We start from the raw sequence: 20,491 nt of genomic DNA on the forward strand, positions 1-20,491 counted from the left end.
TAAAGGCAAACAAACAACTATGTTGAGAGCTATAAACTTCGAAATACTCCATCAAGTTGTACAGAGGAAATTGATGTTTATCGTAAGGGCCGGATAAACAGAAAAAGATAAAAAAAATTAAACTTTCGCATAATAACGTGATGCGAATGGGAACCTAAAAAAAAAAATGCCTGATAATAAAAGTGTCGATAAATAATCCAGAAGTGAAAATAGTAAGAATATAGGAACTCGGAAACATAAATCGATTGCCACCTAAAGTTAGACCAGATATGGAGTTCACTATCACCTATGCGTCATCATCACTGCCTAATCGAAACTGCAGTTATTAATATGTTTTTTCCAACATAAGGACCAGATTAAAAAACAGATGCAAGTGAAATTCATTGGCAAAATGATTCAACATAATCTGATGGCTCCTCAGAATGTGGCATTTATGCTAGGTCAAGTTAGGGGTTATATTTTGCCCTATAATATCTAATTATAAGGGGTCAAAGAGTTCATTATCCACCCCACATTTAAACTGACCATTTAAAGGTAAACGATGATTCTGGATTAGAAATATAGCTACACTTTAAAGGCAAACATGTTGAAAATCATCAATTTTTCACAACTGTTTTAGCCTATAGCCTTTTAGAAATTAATATTTAAAAAAAATATTAAAAATCAATCAATTTCATTTGTGAAATATCAACAACTTTGATAGCACGATCTTGGCCAGTAGAAATTGTTATGGGTTCTGGTAAAGCTGCATCCTAAATTTCATTTGATTGCAGAGTCATTCACTGTCTTGGATAGATGGACGAATTCAGAGGTTCACACCAGTCCTCTCACATATTCCTCTAACACTATACCACTCCTATGGTCTACCTCTGGCCAGGGGCCAACACTGGCATAAGGCTCAATTAATTTACGCCAACCTGGTAATGGTAATGAGACTCAAAAACTCAGTTCAGGATGGAGTGCCACATGACAGTATCCTAGGACCGACAATTATTTAACTTAAAACATTGTGGAATTATCAAAAATTTGTTGGGGGTGTGGTAAACAGGAAGTTAAGAGGCACATGGGGTTGGATAAAACAGGAGATTGAACCTGAATGAACCTAAAACTGAATGTACAATAACATAGGTCAAAAGGAAACGTAAAGAAGCTTGATAATAAAACAGTGAAGATGAACGGAACAGAAATATATACAGGATAGACAATAGGATTTCAAAAACACGAATTGACCCCCCATCTAAATATAACTGACCAGATATATAGTGAAAACAGAGCACAGTCACCTAAATGTCATCATCATTGCCTGTTTAAAGCTGCAGTTATTAGAATGGGTAGAACTATATAGTAGCTCCGCGGTGACGACTGCCTTTTAACTTGACTTTTTCTACAGTTTTTTGGTCGCTAATTATCAATTTACCTTTAGTTTTGGCGCTCGAGTGTAACTAACCTGTAATTAACCCCTGAAGCCCATCCAACAAGGGGTTTCCATACGCGATCCTCGCAAGGCAGAGCACGGGTACGTCTCTTTCGAACGGTTCATACCCCGTCCGGCAAGTGCAATAACTTGTTAGCGTATGGGTACCCAACACCCCCAGGCCAGTACTAAACACGGCGAGGGGGCATTCCATTTGGCCGACAACAAACAGATGCACCGCCAGTATCAGAACCCCTAAAAGTGTAGAAAAAACTGGTTGAAAAGCTAAAAACAGGCAGAATTACCTTAGAATGTTTGTTAAGAACATAGGGAGCAGTTTCAAGAACTGCACAACATTCCCAGGGCCTGTAGACTAACAGGGAGATATCTGAAAGCACTTTGTTGTGACTTGGTTTATGATGTTTATTAAGAGATGCAAGAAGAGAGAAACTCAGGAGAAAGTTACAACCTAATCTAACTGTTGCTTTTGATTTGGTTGGTTTTATGCCCGCACGGGCTCTTTCCAGCACAGCAGACCATTCAACTTCGCAATAGCTATGTTGCCTAAGACACTGAATCAATTTGAATTGCAACTTATTACATGATCATTATTATGCCTTATCATAAGATAGGACATTTAAGAATTACACAAACCCATTACTTATATTAACCCAATTAGCAAAGTATACTCCACTTCTGGGTTAGAAATATATCTACACTTTGAAGGTACAGAAAACAGCTATGTCAAAAAACACCAAATTTAGAAATAATATCCAGCCTAAAACCTTTTTGATATTACTATCTCAAAAAGTATTTAAAACCAAATAATAATTTGTGAAATATCAACAACTTTCATAAAAGGACCTTAGCAAATAGAAATTGTTATGGTTAACAGTCTGGGTTCAAGACGGGCCAGTGGCCTAAATTTTCTCGTGTTCAGCACCTTTTAATACTCCTGTTATGAAATTATGAGTATCAGTAGTGACTTAAAGGCAACTTAGTCTGTTACTTAAACCCTGAATCACAGATCCAATTGTGGGTTAATTAAGATTTGTATCTGTAGTAATTGGCTTGTTTTGGCTTAAGCTTCTCATTTACAGTGGTTCAACATTTTTTGTGTGGCTAATGTGCTCAATAGCATATTTAGCATTTCTCACTCTCATCTAGGTCTACGTGAATAATATCATTGATACCCCAAGTATTTAATCTTCCTTATCTCCTCATCTCATCCCTTTCAGAAACTGTAATTAGTCACATCAACAATACGAAGTTTGATGTTCCCAAACTTTACTGTAGGAAGTTAGGAGCTTAACCCTTCATGCGCCATTTTGACTTATTTCAACAACTTACAATTTTAAATCGAAAGAAACTCAACTTCCGGACGATTAATGAGAGTTGACTAAAGATAGAAAGTAGAGAAAAATGAAAGCAGAGGTCTAAAGACCTCAGTGTAAGCTACTTAAAATTTGGGAGTAAACGTAACCAAACCGGATGAGTTGACCAAGATTATATATAAAGTAAAATGTGAGCAATTTACTTTTTGCTAGTAAAGTCACTCTGAGTATAATTGGACGAAAGCTTTCCAACAGAGGAAGAAATCAACAATTCATAATTTGCAAGTAATGGTAAGCAACTTCCAAACCACTATTTAGTTGTCCAAAGTTATAGAGCAGAGAAAAAAGTGAATTATAACTTGCAAGTAAAGGTAACCAAACTCACAAACCAGTATGAAATAACCAAAGTTTAATAGTAGAGGAAAATTAAAATATAATTTGCAACTAAAGATAACCCAACTTCCACACCAATATGAGTGAAGAATTGTAACACAGTTGATTAAACTATAAAAGAATAAATTGCGAATAAAGGTAACTAAAGGGGCCACTGACTTGAACTTCAAGCTTCCAAAGAAAATGGTGTTCATTAGGAAGTAAGAGACGGTAAATGGAAATAAAGAAAGAAGAAATCTAACTTATTAAAAAGAAAAAATAAATTAATAAATAGATAAAATTGTATTAAAATGTAAGGAGAATAGCATTATGGCAGTAAGGTACTGCATCTGTGCCTGAACTGTTCAAGTTTCAATGGTTTGACATATTCAGGGAGGCTGTGCCTCAGTCCAATGGCATGGGGAGTAAAGGACCTCGACTATAGCAGTTCGACGAGGTACATTTACTGCATATTTGTAGAGGTGAAAACCAAGTAACGACATGGGCAGTTAAATTTCACAGCTCTGCAATGCAGATGATGATGATAAGATAAGAAAGAGTGAGAGTCCATAATAAACACTACAAAGATTAGGCAATGCCACAATTTCCACAAACAGGGGCTTATAAGCTTTGAAACCTGATGATGGGAAGAAAAGAATTTACAGCATCTAAACAATACAGTCAGTATTTCAATGGGTAGATTTTCAGGGGCGAATAAGCTTTGAAAACTGACGATGGGAAGAAAAGAATTTACAGCATCTAAACAATACAGTCAGTATTTCAATGGGTAGATTTTCGCAATTTGAATAATGTGATCATTCCAAGACAAACCAGAAGTCACCACGATACATCACAAACTAACTGAAAGATTGGACAGATGAGGAGATGAGAGAAATAGGAAGGAACTGCCTAGGGAGGGCACCGATTTTGACTCATGCTACCAAGATCAGAGGTAATGTTAACAATTAGGTGGGAACAAAGCTACTCGCCACTGAATGCCAACAACACAAAGGGTATGGGAGATGAATGAAGATTTCTGGAGTGTGAAATAATCCACAAAAGCCACAGTAAAAGTGTAAAACTGGAAAAGACCACTGATGAAGAGGAGGGAGAGAGTAAGCTAAAGAACAGAACCCTGAGGAACACCACCAGAGCCTGAGGAAAGGGATGTTGGACTGTTACAGCAACAACAGACAAACAGGTTGAATAAAAAGGTGGAGAGTCAAGCCACAGCCACTTATAGTTTGGCTATCAGTACTTTTTGCCAGAGGTCAAGGGTCACAACATATGACCCATGGAAGTCCTGAATAGCAGAGGAGTTAACAACACCTTGACAGGAAACAATATCATTAGCAGATCTTGCCTTACTGAATCTATACTGGAGATCTAAAAGAACAATTAGACCCAAGGGTACATCTTGGGGAAAAACTTGCTAATGTAGACGAGTCTTCACTCATGTTATGTAACAAAATCAACTTTTCTTTTAAATGGGGGACATTGTAGTGTTCTGGGATATTAATCATGAGTAATAATGACTGCTTCACTTGGCTGATCCAAATACATTTGCTTACATTTGTGGAACTTGTCAGAGAAACATGGGTAGCTTGCATTTGCTCTTCACATAAAAGAATGGTACTGAAAGGACAGAAGGGTGTTGCTGCAATACAAAACAGTGAAATACAGATTAAAATAATGAAAAACTATTTGAATACAATGAAAAATCATTTGACTATACAATATCTATAATGTAAAACCATGTGGTTATATAATAACTATAATGAAAAATCATTTGACTATATGATAGCTACAATGAAGAATCATTTGGGTATAATAGCTACAATGGAAAATTGGACTATATGATAGCTATAATGAAGAATCATTTGATTATATAATAAAGCTATAAAAAATAATTGACTATATAATATCTATAATGAAAATATTTAACTGTACAATAGCTGTAATGAAGATAACTGCACAATACCTATAATGAAAAATTGGACTATTTAATAGCTGTAATGAAGAATCATTTGACTATACAATAGCTACAATGAAAAAATTGATTATATAATAGCTATAATGAAAAATTTCACTATATACTAACTATAATAATCATTTGACTATACAATAACTATAATGAAAAATCATTTGACTATATAATAGCTATAACAAAAATCACTTGACTATATATCAGCTATAACAAAAAATAATTTGACTATATAATAGCTATAACAAAAATTAATTTGACTATATAATAGCTATAACAAAAAATAGCTTGACTATATAATAGCTAAAACAAAAATCAATTTGACTATATAATAGCTATACCAAAAAATAATTTTTGACTATATATAATAGCCATAATAAAGAATCAACTGACTATATAACTGTACTGAAAAATAACTTGACTATATAATAGCTACAATGAAAAATCATCTGACTGCACTTCAAAAGCAAATCAAAACTTGACCAAAACTTTAAAAGCCTCGAGGGGGAAAAACTTTACGCACAAAAATCAGAAAGCTATCATAGCAAATAGCTTTCATTTTAAATCAAAGAGAACATGAGATAGTCGCATAGTGCATAGAGACGACCCACCCGGTTACTCCCTTTCGAGAGGCGCATGAGCCGTTGCAAAGAGTGCTATATAATAAGAGATTTGTATCTAAGAAGCATGACCAACGCCTCTCTCAGTCAGACTGAGAGGAATCCCCGTGAATCGAGATATTGAAATATTTTATCCAATTTTTATTACAATAATTTCTGTTTTATCTTGAATGCATTCTTAGGTTCTTTACATTCAAAATTCGGCTATAATTAATATACTAAATACCCAATACAGTATTAATTAATATACTAAATGCCCAATACAGTATCTTGATGTGGTTAATACAACCTTCTAAAAAGGGTTGCCAATCATTCACTTCAGGTTGATATCCAGTCATTTTGAAGGGGACTCATTCAGTCAGTTTATTTAGATTAAGGGGATAATCAGTCAATTACTTTACATTAAAGGAATATTCAGTCATTTAGAAGGGGACTGTCATTCAGTCAGTTCATCTAGATAAAGGGATAGTCATTCATTCAGTTCATCTGGATTAAGGGGATAGTCAGTCAATCAGTTTTGATTAAGGGAAAATTCAGTCATTTTGAAGAGGATTGACATTCAGAATCTTCACATACATTAACTTTGAAGGGGATTGCCATTCAGTCAGTGTATTTTGATTAAGTCATTTTGGGGATTATTCAGGTTCATTCTGAATATCACAGTCATTTTGACGGGGGACTGTCATTCAGTCAGTTCATTTAGATTAAGGGGAATAGTCAGTTTTTTTACATTAATCAGCAAATCATTATGATGAGGATAGCCAGTCTAGTTTAAGCCGGCCTTGTGAAAAATTGTTGGTTCGGAAAATGTATTTATTTCTCAAAACAACGAATAGCTTACCCTTGAAAATACTTTTGGTGCTTTCACTGGGTCTGCCTGCTATGCTTCTTCACTGAAGTGACCCTGCCAGTTGGCTGTAAAAGACTACTGTAATGGGACATGACCCAATTCAACTGATATGTATGTAGAATTGGATAGTGTATACCTTAGTTTAACCAGACCACTGAGCTGATTAACAGCTCTCCTAGAGCTGGCCCAAAGGATTAGATTTATTTTATGTGGCTAAGAACCAATTGGCTACTTAGCAACGGGACCTACAGCTTATTGTGGAATCCGAACCACATTATAACGAAAAATGAATTTCTATCACCAGAAATAAATTCCTCTAATTCTTCATCGGCCGGTCGGAGAATCGAATGCAGGGCCAGCAGAGTGCTAGCTGAGAACGGTACCCACCCGTCCAATGAGGGACGTGGAATTGGATAGCTTATAAATCCTAGTAAGGCCAAAATGTTGTTAATGGAATGTGTGAGAGCACTCTCTGATGTTTAAAGGCAAACTGAGCAGCTCCTATTCCAGGGAATCTTTTGATGGAACTGATGCGTTAGCTGCTGTAGCCTCATCCCAGCAGTCTAACAGTTTATCCTGAATGAGTGAAAATTATTAACCCATTCCAACAGCCCCACAGGGGCCTTTGCGCAATGACAGGGCAAGGTTACAGACTTGAAAAAACTATGAAAACTTCTTTATACATGTTTTTGTTAAAGTTTTGTTGAAACATCATTAATGCTGCTGTTTCTTGGCCTGCCCTCATGCACAGAGTACAGAAAGGCTGGTCAGGAACCAAAAGCTGTAAAATAATGCATGCTTATGAAATTGCACAGATCGGTTCACAGAAACTGCAATTTTGTGAGTGTTGTCCTATTGTTCTGCTTTCTTGACTATGGAGTATACAGATTGGCAGGACTTAGTTTTTGCTTGGATGTGGCACCTTAACCTACCCTTTCCTGGGGTGCCGTGCCTTGACCTAAACAAACCTTGCCTTCCTCACCTGACTTAGTGCATCGTGCTCTACACTGGCTGGGGAAGGCTTTGCCCCATACAGATCGCCCCTCCCCACGAGTAACACTAAATAGCAAACGTAAACTGGTCTAGGTTACGTCCTCTCATGCTTGTACCACTTCATTAATTTGGCCAGAAGATCAATAACGTCAGGAGACATCAGAAGGCGCAACAATGTTGATGGGACCAGATGAATAATCGAGGGAGCTGTGAGAGTTGTTATGGCATCCTTAGATCCCATAACTGAAACCGTAGTCCCAATTACTGATGCTGTAAAGACAGGGGCCTGGTTGGAGGCACTAAGATGTGCAATCAAGCCCTGCACAGATGGTTCCCCTGGAAGACCTAGGGATGGCCAGAGGTTCCTAAGATCTTGAAAGGTCTTCCCGATCTCCCCCACACCTGAAAAAGGTGGATTATCAGAGGTACCTCCCTTTGCCAAGGGGAGAATGCTCCCCCCTGGAGCAAATGGAGGAAGCCCTCGAGAGATTGCAACAGGCCCCCGCTCCTCCATACCAAACCCCCATTGTCAAGCACCAGGGGAATGTGGAGGAGTGATTCCTCCCCTAGATGAAGATGCCGCAAAACGGAATCACATGGGGAGAGACAAGGAGCTACCTGATGCCCTTGGAGGAGAATACCCCTCCGAAGATGGACAAGTAGCCTTCTTGGATTTCCGCTTTCCAGCGAACCTCATCCACTGCTCTGGGGACCAATCACAACACTTGAGACAAGTATTAGTCACTGAGCTCGCATGCTTGGGCATTTGGTGCAAACGGTGTGCGGGTGTCTACCTCAAAGGGTGAGAGAAAGTAATTGCAACATCGTTCTCCCACATCCGGGCAAAAGCGAGGTTCAGGCTTGGTAGAACTTGGTTTGCATGATATCCATCCAAGAATAAGAACAGATGTATCACAATCATACTTCAAGCACAACAAAAAGGGACGAAAAAACTAAGATGAAGTGCAAGGTAGAACAGCCAAGAAACGTTCAGGCAGAGAAAGACAGGACTGAGTGTGGTCAAGGCGGCAACGCTGATTCACCTTCGCTTCCTCGTGCTCTCCCACCAAGCACCTCAGCGCTTTCCTCCTTACATAGGTTTCATCCCTTCTCATCACATGGCCATACCACTGTAGTCTTCTTTCCCGGGCCTTTTTGATAGCTCTACGACTTAAGTTCCTATTATTCTTGATCCTGCGCATTTTTGTCACTCCACCTAAGGATTTTCATCTCTATCACATCCAATTTCTTCTCTTGTTCTCTCTTCACCCGCCATGTTTCATTTCCATACACCTGAGTTGGTCTTGCTATTTCCCTTAAGCATAAAGATATTGAATTTGATGGGAAAAGTTCATAATAATGGGTTACGCTGCAGTATGAAAACCCCATTGTAATGATGACTGAATGTAATTACTAAAAATGCCTAAAATCTTGAGTGGTTGACTGACCATGGAACCCAACAGTCAGTAATTTACTGTGATAAGAAAATGCCAATCAAGCTAAAGTCAAGATCTATAGCACAGTGATAAGACCAGTGTTACTGTATGGATCAGAAACATGGGCTCTAAGAAGAAAAGAGGAAGTAAAGCTTGGGCAGGCCCGTACCCAGTTTTTATGGGGGGTCGTTTTTCCCAAAACTGGACCTTTTCTTCTAAATGTCATTGCATATATAGGTATATACAAGATGAGATACTTGAAAAATGTTATTTTAGTTATGCTAAGAAGAAAAACTGGGCATGTGGTCTACGCCCTTCTACCCGATTGGATGTTATTCAAATTACTTTGACTTTTCACAGGTTAACTTCCAGAAATTTTCAATCGACCCCACCCTCGGAAATATGGACTTCCAGGATGTTATTCATTATGACTTTGGTTAACAGAACTTTCACAGGAAATATGGACTTCCAGAAATTATGGGGCGGGGGTCGTTCGACCCAACCCTCGGTACAGGCCTGTTGAAAGAACAGAGATGAGAATGCCAAGGTGCATTATGGGGATATCACTGCTTGAGAGATTGGAAAATGATGAAATAAGATGAAGAGCAGGCTTAGTATAGACAACAGAGGTGATAAGAGAGTCACGATTGAGATGGTACGGCCATGTGTTAAGGATGGATGACGAGGGAGCGAAGAGGACTGTCACTTGGGTAGAACCTGTTAGAGGAAGAGGAGAATTAGATGACGAGATAAAGTGAAGGATGATATGGAGAGAAGTTTGGTGGGGGATGATGGCTTCTGCACAAGGCTGTGGTGAAGGCACATCAAGCAACCGACCCCTTAATGTAGGGATAACAGTGGGACAGAAGAAGAGTGAGTAATCTACTATTTAACATAAAACTATTAGGGAGATTATAGTCGAACACCACCCTACCTTATAGGCAGAGCAGTAATCCGATCCAAATTGTACAATGGTTTGTATATTAAGAAACAAGTAGAGCCATGTCGACTTTGGATACTCAAAGATAATTGCTATTGATATTGGAAGATTCTGGTAATCTATACTAAAATTTCATAATCTGCCTATTAAATATTAATCTTTTCCAAACTTCACGCGCAGTAACATTTTTCATCTCAAAACCATAAACTCGTTAATTCTAAAAGAATTATTTCATAATTTTTTTTCAAACTACACATGGAGGTCTACACGTGTGCACGCTTTCGCTGACAAATTCGGAAAGGAATTTGCCGAAACCTTTCAATCCTAAAACGTTACTTCACATTTAATGATGTCATGGAATAATGGAACTTAATCAAAGCAGGGAATAATCCCCCATATGAAGATCAAGAGCCCGTGCTAGCATATATAGGACACATGGTCAATTATTTACTCGAATACCACAGCCACTCTCATGAGCGCCATATTTGGTCCCAGCCCGATAGGAATGAACATTGGTACACGAACAAGACGTTAAATATCTCGGTAACGGTAAATTTCTAATAGATTTTAGTATGATTTTCTTATCAAGCATATTAAGGGGGCTTCAAAAGCACAGAATTAAAACTCTACTAACGACTGGTGGCATTAAAAGTTGAAATGATACCGCCAGAACACACTAAATAACAATAATTCCATGAGTTAATTTTGATTTGAATATTTTTAAAATGTCTTTCCATTATACCATTTCTCATTTACATAACAGCATAAGTCAATCGATGGGTTATAATCACAAACCCTTCGATTGTGATTGTAAAGTATTCATATTTTTTGTTTGTTAAACGAGTGGTTTTCATCCAAAGCCTTTTGAGAAAACCTCTTCCAATGAGAGAGAGAGAGAGAGAGAGAGAGAGAGAGAGAGAGAGAGAGAGAGAGAGAGAGAGAGAGAGAGACTGATGTATTCTGTGGAAGTGTTCGTTAAATCTCTAATGTCTCGTACAAATCTTTGGGTGTGTCATATCAGCAACCTTAGATAGAATCTTGCCTTTTTATCATCCCAGGTACTTTTTTTCTTAGCCATGGTGACGTTGATTTGCAAGACCAGTTGACATATGGGCTATATATTATTTTAGCTTTGTACCACATGTTACATACATTTCCGATGGTGCAAACCAATCATTATGGCTAAAGCATTTTGTGCGTCTACACACACTATTAATTTGATGCTCCAGTTAATATTAAAGGTTGCTCTGATATACTACCAAGTCTATTGATTAATGAATGGACACCAACCTGATCTAAGTTTATACATAAACTTGATATGAGGACATCTATGCGATATTATAGATGTGACTTTGTAAAACTTAGAATGTAACACAAGAACTCTTAAAATTAATAGGAAATATTACTTGATCTATCACAAAAATACTTTATATACTGTAATTTTCCCCCAGTAGTCGATTTTCCTAAAAGATTGTCTTCTAGTCAATGGCATGCAATATTTTCAATTGGTATTTTCAATAAGAAGAAAGGGTTGACAAGTGAGAGGTCTCAAGTGCAAAAAATATTATAACTGTGTAAAAGAAATAACTATATTCCTTATTATGATAAATTTTCTACATAATTTCTTCACAAAGAAAACTGACTTCAAAAGAGTGATGTCTTATGGGTAACTATCAAGAAAAACTATCCAAAACAGCATTCCATATGTTCTTGCTTGATTCCCATTCTTGGTCGTGAATGGCACATTGTATGTACTTTCTGAAGCAAAATATACAATATATGTCAGGTTTACTATCAAGATATTCTCTTAATGAACATGTAAGGGACTGCATGGCGGTCCTACGGGCACACGTGCGTCTGAGTCAGCCATCGGACTAAACAAGACAAAGCATCCCGCTTTCTCTCTCTCCTCGTGCGTCAGAGGTGATCGCTCGAAGGAACACAACTTCTACCATACAATATTCCTGTCTAGTTTTCTCTAACCATTGTTGTCTCAATTCATGTCCAATCACCACTACTTGCACTGCCATGCAAGCATTCTGATCATGCACTCATAATGTTCCACCGAATCTTCTGTATCAAACTATAAGTTCCTGTTTGTGAAGACGCCAAACGTCTCACTATTCCACACATATTATGCTACTGCATTGTATTCATTAATCTGTCTCGAATCTCATGCAAATGTTCATATGTGGAATTTCCTGGCCTTTCCAATGATATATGTTTTATCATCGTACGTTTATTATGTCTCTCACAACCGCCAGCTGTTTGTCTGTCAACAAGCACAGATGTTTGAAACAGAATCTGTTTTGCCCTGTGTGTAGAAACTACATTGTGGCTCGCACCAGCCAATAACAATTTTGAAGATTCCCTACATTCATTAAGTAAGGAACCACCAATAAACTAGACAACACCCAGACAGTATGTCACTCAATACCTTCCTTACACTCGTGACCCCGGAGTGACCCGAAGGAGCTGATGGTAGCCGTCTGACCCACGATGACGACCCACGCGCCAACGAACCCTTCGCCGCCTCCTCGAATCATCCTTCTGTCGTTCCCGAGCCTTCAGTAGATGTCTGACCCTCTGAGATGACCCACCCCACCACCGGAGCCCAGGACGCCTCCTCCAGGAAGCCTGACGCCGCCCCCAAACTCGTACCGGACGAGCTGACCAACGAAGGACCAGCCGACGTCATCCTTTACCCTGCTGCCGTCCCCCTGGAGCTGGCTACCAAAGGATCAGCCGGCGTCATCCTTCCCCCTCGGCGAGCTGGCTACAAAGCCTGCCTGCCGTCCCCCTCGAGCTGGCTACCAAAGGATCAGCCGGCGTCATCCTTTGCCTGCTGCCGTCCCCCTCGAGCTGGCTACCAAAGGATCAGCCGGCGTCATCCTTTGCCTGCTGCCGTCCCCCTCGAGCTGGCTACCAAAGGATCAGCCGGCGTCATCCTTTTCCTTCCTGCCCCCCGAGCTGGTCTATTTTCTTTAAATTGTTGTCTCAATTCAGCAAATCACCACAAACTTGCACTGCCATGCCATGCCCACTCATAATGTTCCACCGAATCAGCAAACTGTATGTATGTTCCTGTTTGTGAAGGCGTCACTACTGCATGGTATTCATTAATCTGTCTCGAATCTCATGCAAATGTTCATATCCTTTGCCTGCTTATTATGTCGTTCCCCGCCAGCTGTTTGTCTGTCAACAAGCACAGATGTCCGAAACAGAATCTCTGTTTTGCCCTGTGTGTAGAAACTAAATTGTGGCTCGCACCAGCCAATAACAATCGAGCTGGCTGGTGACCCGGGTGACCGAAGGATCAGCCGACGTCATCCTTTAACCCGCTGCCATCCTCCTAGAGTCCCTCCTGACCAGCGTTGCCCTTCAGCCTGCTGCCCCCAAACTCGTACCGGAAAACCCAAGCCCTTCGTCATCCTTTAGCCCATTCCGTCCCCGAATTGTCAGCAAGACAATTTCCGCTATCAGGCCTTGCTTGAGGGGGGGGGATGTATTGTAAGGGACTGCATGGCAGTCCTACGGGCACACGTATGCGTGAGTCAGCCATCGGACAAAACAAGACAAAGCATCCCACTTTCTCTATTTGCCTTCCATGTGTCAGCAACAATCGCTCGAAGGAACGCAACTTCTACCATACAATATTCCTGTCTATTTTTCTTTAACCATTGTTGTCTCAATTCATGTACAATCACCACTACTTGCACTGCCATGCAAGCATTCCGATCATGTACTCATAATGTTCCACCGAATCTTCTGTATCAAACTGTATGTATGTTCTTGTTTGTGAAGACGCCAAACGTCTCACCATTTCACACATATTACGCTACTGCATTGTATTCATTAATCTGTCTCGAATCTCATGCAAATGTTCATATGTGGAATTTCCTGGCCTTTCCATTGATATATGTTTTATCATTGTACGTTTATTATGTCTCTCACAATCGCCATCTGTTTGTCCGTCGGCAAGCACAGACGTCCGAAACAGAATCTCTGTTTTGCCTTGTCTGTGAGTAGAAACTACACTGCGGCTCGCACCAGCCAATAGCAACTTCGAAGATTCTGTACATTCATTCAGTAAGGAGCCACCAATAAACCAAACAACGCCCCGCCAGTATGTCACTCAATACCTTCCTTACAAACACCATATTCTTTGGAAGCTTGAATTTCAAGTCGGTGGCCACTTTTGTGGGCTTGTTCCATATGAATAGGATTCATCTTCTAAATAAATTTTGAGCTATTTTATGTGCTCACTGAAGCCACATGAGCAAGGTATTTCAGCAAAATAGGCAGGCAAACAAACATTGTGTGTGACAGAGACATACAGACAGACAGATATAACTTAACGTGGTGACGCATTTGAATTTCGGTAGGAATAATGGAAAACCCGCTGCTGTTACTTCTTGGGGCTTGGGGGTGTAAGGGGGGCAAGTTGAGGCTGGGGAGGGGGAACTTGAGTCTTAGGGGGCAGTTGCCCCCGCCCCCAAATGACGCCCCTGTGAATAACATTTCTTTTTATAAATTTCACTTGAACAAGCTCTAACTAGGCAAAACTTTTAACCATAACGAGGCGTTTAACACCACTGTATTCTTTTCCAGGCCCCACCCCAGAGATCTTAGAATGATAAACAGACTATAGAAGGCAGGTAGATGAAAAAGTCAAAGGTCTCTACGGATAATAAAGAGCTAATAAAAATATTGTGGAAGTTTCCTGCACAGGGGTTTCATCCACAATAGATTTTTTTTATCTATTTCTTTGACATTTGGCATTTTAATTAACCTCTTCTTCTTCCTTTGCTCTTCTCTTCTTCATGTCTAGGGAAATTGTTGTTGATACAACCAGTAATAATATTATTAAAAAAATAAGGATAGCCATTTTTAATATTATTATAATATATAATAATTATATAATCAGTAATATCCACAGCAACTGTGGATATTATTACTGATAATCATTTTTATCACGTTACCTCGTGTTCCTTAGAATGTGTATTGTCTCTACTTCATATACACTTTGCCTATGATCCTGAGCTGAAATACAGGATACTATCACTATATCCTACAATCAGATCTCAGTACAATGACCACCTTAACTGCTAATTACTATTAGGAGCAGTAGTCATACGATTACTGTACTCCCTAAAATTAGGTAAGTCAATTTATCCATTCGACACATAGAACTGAATAAATGGATACCAACCTGATCCAAGTTTATATATACTAGGTATGAGGGCATCTATGTGATATTATAGATGTTACTTTGTAGAATTTAAAAAGTAACATAAGAACTGTTAAAATTAATAGGAGATATCACTTGATCTATCATAGAAAAGATTTTATATATTGTAATTTCTCCCGTAGTCGATTTTCCTAATAGATTGTCTTCCAGTTAAAGGAATGCAATATTTTCAATTGGTATTTTCAATAAAAGAAAGAGTTGACAAGTGAGAGGTCTTGTGCAAAAAAAATATTATAATTGTGTAAAAGAAATCATAACTATATTCCTTATTATGATAAATTATGCAAAATAAACATAAATTTTCTGTATAATTTCTTGACAAAGAAAAAAAACTGACTTCAAAACAGTAATGTCTTATGGGTGACTATCAAGAAAAACTATCCAAAACAGCATTCCTTACGTTCTTGCTTGATTCTTGATCGTGGATGGCATATTGTATATACGTTCTGAAGAAAAATACACAGTACATGTCAGGTTCACTATCAAGATTATTTTCTTAACGAACACTGTATTCTTTGGAAGCTTGAATTTCAAGTCAGTGGCCGGAACCTGATATAATAATAGCTCTACAATATGACAGCTATGTAACATCAGAAGATTTTATAACCTAAACTCATCCTAGGGCACTACGTAGGTCTTTACCTGGCTGGGGACGAGGCTGGTTACAAATCCTGAAAGTGAAATAGAGCAATTCATCTCCATTTAAAAACTGCGCAATGGGTCCTAACTGGTAAGAGGTCATCCTCTGTCTCCTCGTTAACGCTGCACACAGGGTATTCCTTGCCTTGTGGTTGGGAGGTACGTTGCATATCAACCTGTAATTCAAATCAGTTAGGGGAAGTCTTTATCAGTGGAAAGGACTACAGAACTTGCACAACAAGTTAATGGCTACTATCAGCAATTCACACATAAGAGGCAGCCATTGTTTATAGAAATCTTTAAATGATGTAAACTGCAAGAAACCAGAAAACATGAAGGTACTTTAATTTATAAATTAATGATGTTTTCGTTGGTAGGAAACATTGAGTAATCAACACTTAAACGAAAAAATACCTTGAAATAATGCAAGCGCCTGTTGCCTCCCAATGTCCAAGAACTAATGAGATGCAACACCTTCAAAACAATAATGGCCTTAGAAAATGAAGAATAACGACTGTTATTTGACCATTTCAGATACGAAACTCATCACTGGTGGTGAGTATGTAACACAGCATTACAGTACTGTACCATCTAACTGAATCTTTAAATTTCCTGGAGTAGCCTGCATTGCATTGGTGTAAGTGAAAATATTCGGATGTAAGTTCTGCAACAAACTTCTTACTGGTCCAGAATAATATATCTGGTAGATTATTTGAAAGGATATTTGTTTCTCATTCCTTTAGCAGACACATATTTTCAGGATCATTACAAGCTCCCTACAGTTAGAAATACTTAGCATATTGGGCTCTACCTGCCCAGGGCATCATAATCGTCATGTACCCCATAACCAGCCTTACCCTAGATGTATGGTTTTCCATAGGGATGCCCTCTTGATTAGATATGGGGTTGGTTTGGGATAACCAAGCGTTTTCAGCTCAAATGAATTTCAGTCAGTCGAGGATCACAATAACCATGATCTGAATATGTCGTTCCTTGGCTTCTGTCAAGAACATATTGGTGTAACTTACGGTCAAGAAGCAAATCTTGAGAGAAATCCCCTAGAACATCTTGATGGAAACATCATATATGCATAATTGGAATAATAAATAATAGAATAAACAATATTTTGTTGCAAAACAATAAAGGATTCCCTAGAACATATCATCTGACAATGCACATGCAAAATTGCTGGTACAGATGCCATAAGTTATCCTGGGTAGTTTGCAGAACGATGTGACTACCTCCGAACAGAAGCTTAGTCCATTGACTCCAACGCTTAGTGTTACTTGGGAGGCGTCCAGGGGCGGGGGTGAAGACCTCTCTCCCTGCCAGGTCAGGGAATGGTGCCCTAAATTAGGTTAGGAAGGTAAGGTCTGGGTTGCCTGGAAGTGACATTCCAGAAAAGTTTGCTTTTGTTTTCCTCTACAGAACCTGTTCCCGTCGTTCTGCACTGCAACCACCCTCCTGCCATTTTTCACTTTCTTTTCCTCAACACTTGATTTGGCATAATCTGGCATTAAATCGATATCAAAAACTAGCAGAAGCCAATGCTAATCAAATGAGATATGTCAATTCAAAGGTATTTGACATGAAAAATTCGACGGTGAAGCTACCAACCCAAAGCTATGCCAGTGCTGCTAAGGTTCCTCCTCAATTGCCCCATCCATTTATTTTCAAATTTTAAAAATTCAAACATTTGACTAATTCTAATTTGTAACAAAACTGTGAGAGGATTTTGTGTAAATATTACAAATTTTACTATTATTACATAAATGTCATACCCCTGAGAAATTACTATCATTACATTAGGGAGTCAATTGCAGGCAATTTATTTTTATTTGTATTTTACATATCTTGTACTTTCTCGAAGCTCTCAAAAGCTGCATTATGATACGGACGTGATATTGGCATTAAAAAGGGGTTACATTTGAAATTAATCAGTTACTGGTAAATTTCTTGTTTGCAATAAAATCACATAAATAAGTATAATGACTTGTAATATCAATGATGTGCTTCTCAGCATGAGTATATAATAACCAATCATTATAAAGGCTGAGCCTGCTTTCTGCGGGGTAAAATTAACAGTCTTTGGGGCATACGTAAATGGGAATTAATCCTTCTACAAATCACAATTAATGTAAATCTGCATGAAATCCTGTTGATTACAACAAGCTCTTGATTACACATCGCCAACCACTGCATTTCAGCCTTGCAGACTGTTTATCCTAGAGAATCTGTACTGGTCCTCTAACTGTCATTCCCTAAAGTAGCCTGACCAGTGAAAATCCAATGCTGGACTATAGTGCTTCTCTATATACACAAAATTGCTGGTGAATGCCAGTCCCAATCCCTTGGTCGCTCCTGCCACATCTTCTTCAGCATAAACTTCAGCAGCACACTTTTCCCCACAATCTGCTGGATCTAGGGTTATGTGGAGTCAAAAGCAGATGCTTGGTGCTCACCAGATGGCTCATCTCACCTTATCATCTCAGATGTATGTAAACTGGGTACTTCAGTTGCTAAGCATTTCGTTGGGGACTCCTACCCTGCTGAAAACTTCAAGTACTGTCTCTGCTACAAACTTGGTTTCTATTTTAAGGGAGTGCTACAGCCTCTGGAGACCTTGTTGCAAAGTTCACCCTTGTTAGGAACTACCTGCTGTCCCCCTCTGACACTGGTGATACAGGTCTGTTGCTACTCTCTTGAATGGTTCCACCATTAATGGCATCTTTCCTAGTGGTACTTGGCTGTCATGGCCTCTCAGTTCAGTCTACATCCAGGAGTGAGGGGTAATCCACACCACACTTGTTTTGGATTTGCTCTTTCACCTCGCCAGGCAGCTTTTGGAAAATCAAAGGACCAAATATCCAGGTACAGTGGTCTGAACCAGGTTTGTTTCTTTGTATGCCTCTAACATATTGTTCAAATTTAGCTCTGAAGCCACGTAGTAAAGCCAGATCTACAGAAGGCTTAAGCAGGCCTGCTACTCGACAAATTAAAGATGGTTATTTTCTCTGGATCAGCGTATGTTTTCTTCAGCATGTCAATGGCATCTAGGTAGCTTCCACTTGTGACTAGGATATTTTTTATTAGAGTTAGTGCCTCACCCTGCAAACATCCCTTCAGGTAATTAATCTGTCAACAGATCTCAAGCCTGAATGAGAATGAATGCTAAACTTGAAAGCATCCCAAAAAGGAGGTCATTCTCCATCTATCCCATTAAATTCAGGTAGTGACAAAGATGGCAACTTAGCCTTATGCAACAGTCTAAAATCTGTTGCAACATTCTGGGGGTTTGGCTTCCAAGCAAATGATTTTGAGTTTCTCCAAAACTTCAATGCTTTGCATGATGGTTTTGTCAGCATGATGCCGTTTTGCAGTGAGCAAGGTTCTATTGGGGTCTTGCGCAGAGAACCCTTCTTCTCTCAAGTTGAACTAAATACTTAAAGTTAAGGTCTTCATATTTCTTTATTTGAGACTCTAGCCTGAGGCAATAAGCCTCCAAGGTTGAGGACTAAAGATCACTACCCCTTTGAATTATGTCAGTTTTGTGCACAGATCATTTCAGGTTTCTTCATAAAGTCTGAAGGAGTATGCTAATTGTGCTGAAGGCATGTTATGAGTTTTAATCGCAACAAAGCTTAAAATCCCAGGACAATAACACAAGCTTTAAAACATCCCACTGAGGATGCCAATCTTCCAATGTGGGAAATTTTGTATCACTTAGTGAATTAATTTTTTTACTGATTTGAAAGATCTCTATATTTATTAAACTAAGAATTCTGCTAGGCTCACTAAAGAGAACGGAGTATAGTTACAAGTATTCGTAACTCTTAGCAGTGACTTTGTTAAAGTTAGAAAGTTAATATTACTATGTACAAATAAATTTACAACTATGTTTACAAATATGAAATTTCTAATAGCTCATTCTCAGCCTCACATTGGTCAGAAGCAGCATCTGAGTATGACGTGAATATCGTGTACCAGTTGATGAATCATACTGATCAGTAACTGACTTAGAAGCAGCTAAATGTAAAAGGTCTTTTGGGGGAAATTTGGACATTTGAGGGAGGCCTTGGCCACATAAGGTCACAAGACACTTTCTTGTGAGGACACAAATTTATTTTAGACCCTAGCAATGGGATTTGGCCATCGGATTTTTGCATGTTAAACACACAGTGCTCATTTCCTCTCCAGAGAAGGTTGCGTTTATGGACTCTGATTCATTCTACATCTGAAACTAGCAAGAATGGTTCATTTGCCTTTAGATAAAATGTAAACAACTGTTATAGTGGATGCTTGTGTGGTAAGACACCAGCGTCACGACAAGTGGCAGTCATTGGTGTGAATTTTGAATACTGGAGTATGAAATTTTCAGCAATGAAAGGGAAATTGAGGGTAAAAATGTTTGAAAGATGTAACAGGAGGAAGGCCTTGAAGCTGCAATTTGAAACAACTGTTCAGGGAGGGTGGAAAGTAAGATGGGAGAAAGAGGATAAGAATGGAGGTGCGGTGAAATGAATGAAAGGGGTTGCACCTAGGGGCTGAAGGGGACGCTGGGTCCCACCTGGATCGGTCTGGATCTCCTCCCACCCCACCCTTCAGCCACTAGCCTGACCTAGACAAGTCACAATAAAATGCAAGAATATCTCCGAAAC

The sequence above is a fragment of the Macrobrachium rosenbergii genome, chromosome 47, assembly GCF_040412425.1.
Source record: "Macrobrachium rosenbergii isolate ZJJX-2024 chromosome 47, ASM4041242v1, whole genome shotgun sequence".
In the NCBI taxonomy this organism is placed as follows: Eukaryota; Metazoa; Arthropoda; class Malacostraca; order Decapoda; family Palaemonidae; genus Macrobrachium; species Macrobrachium rosenbergii.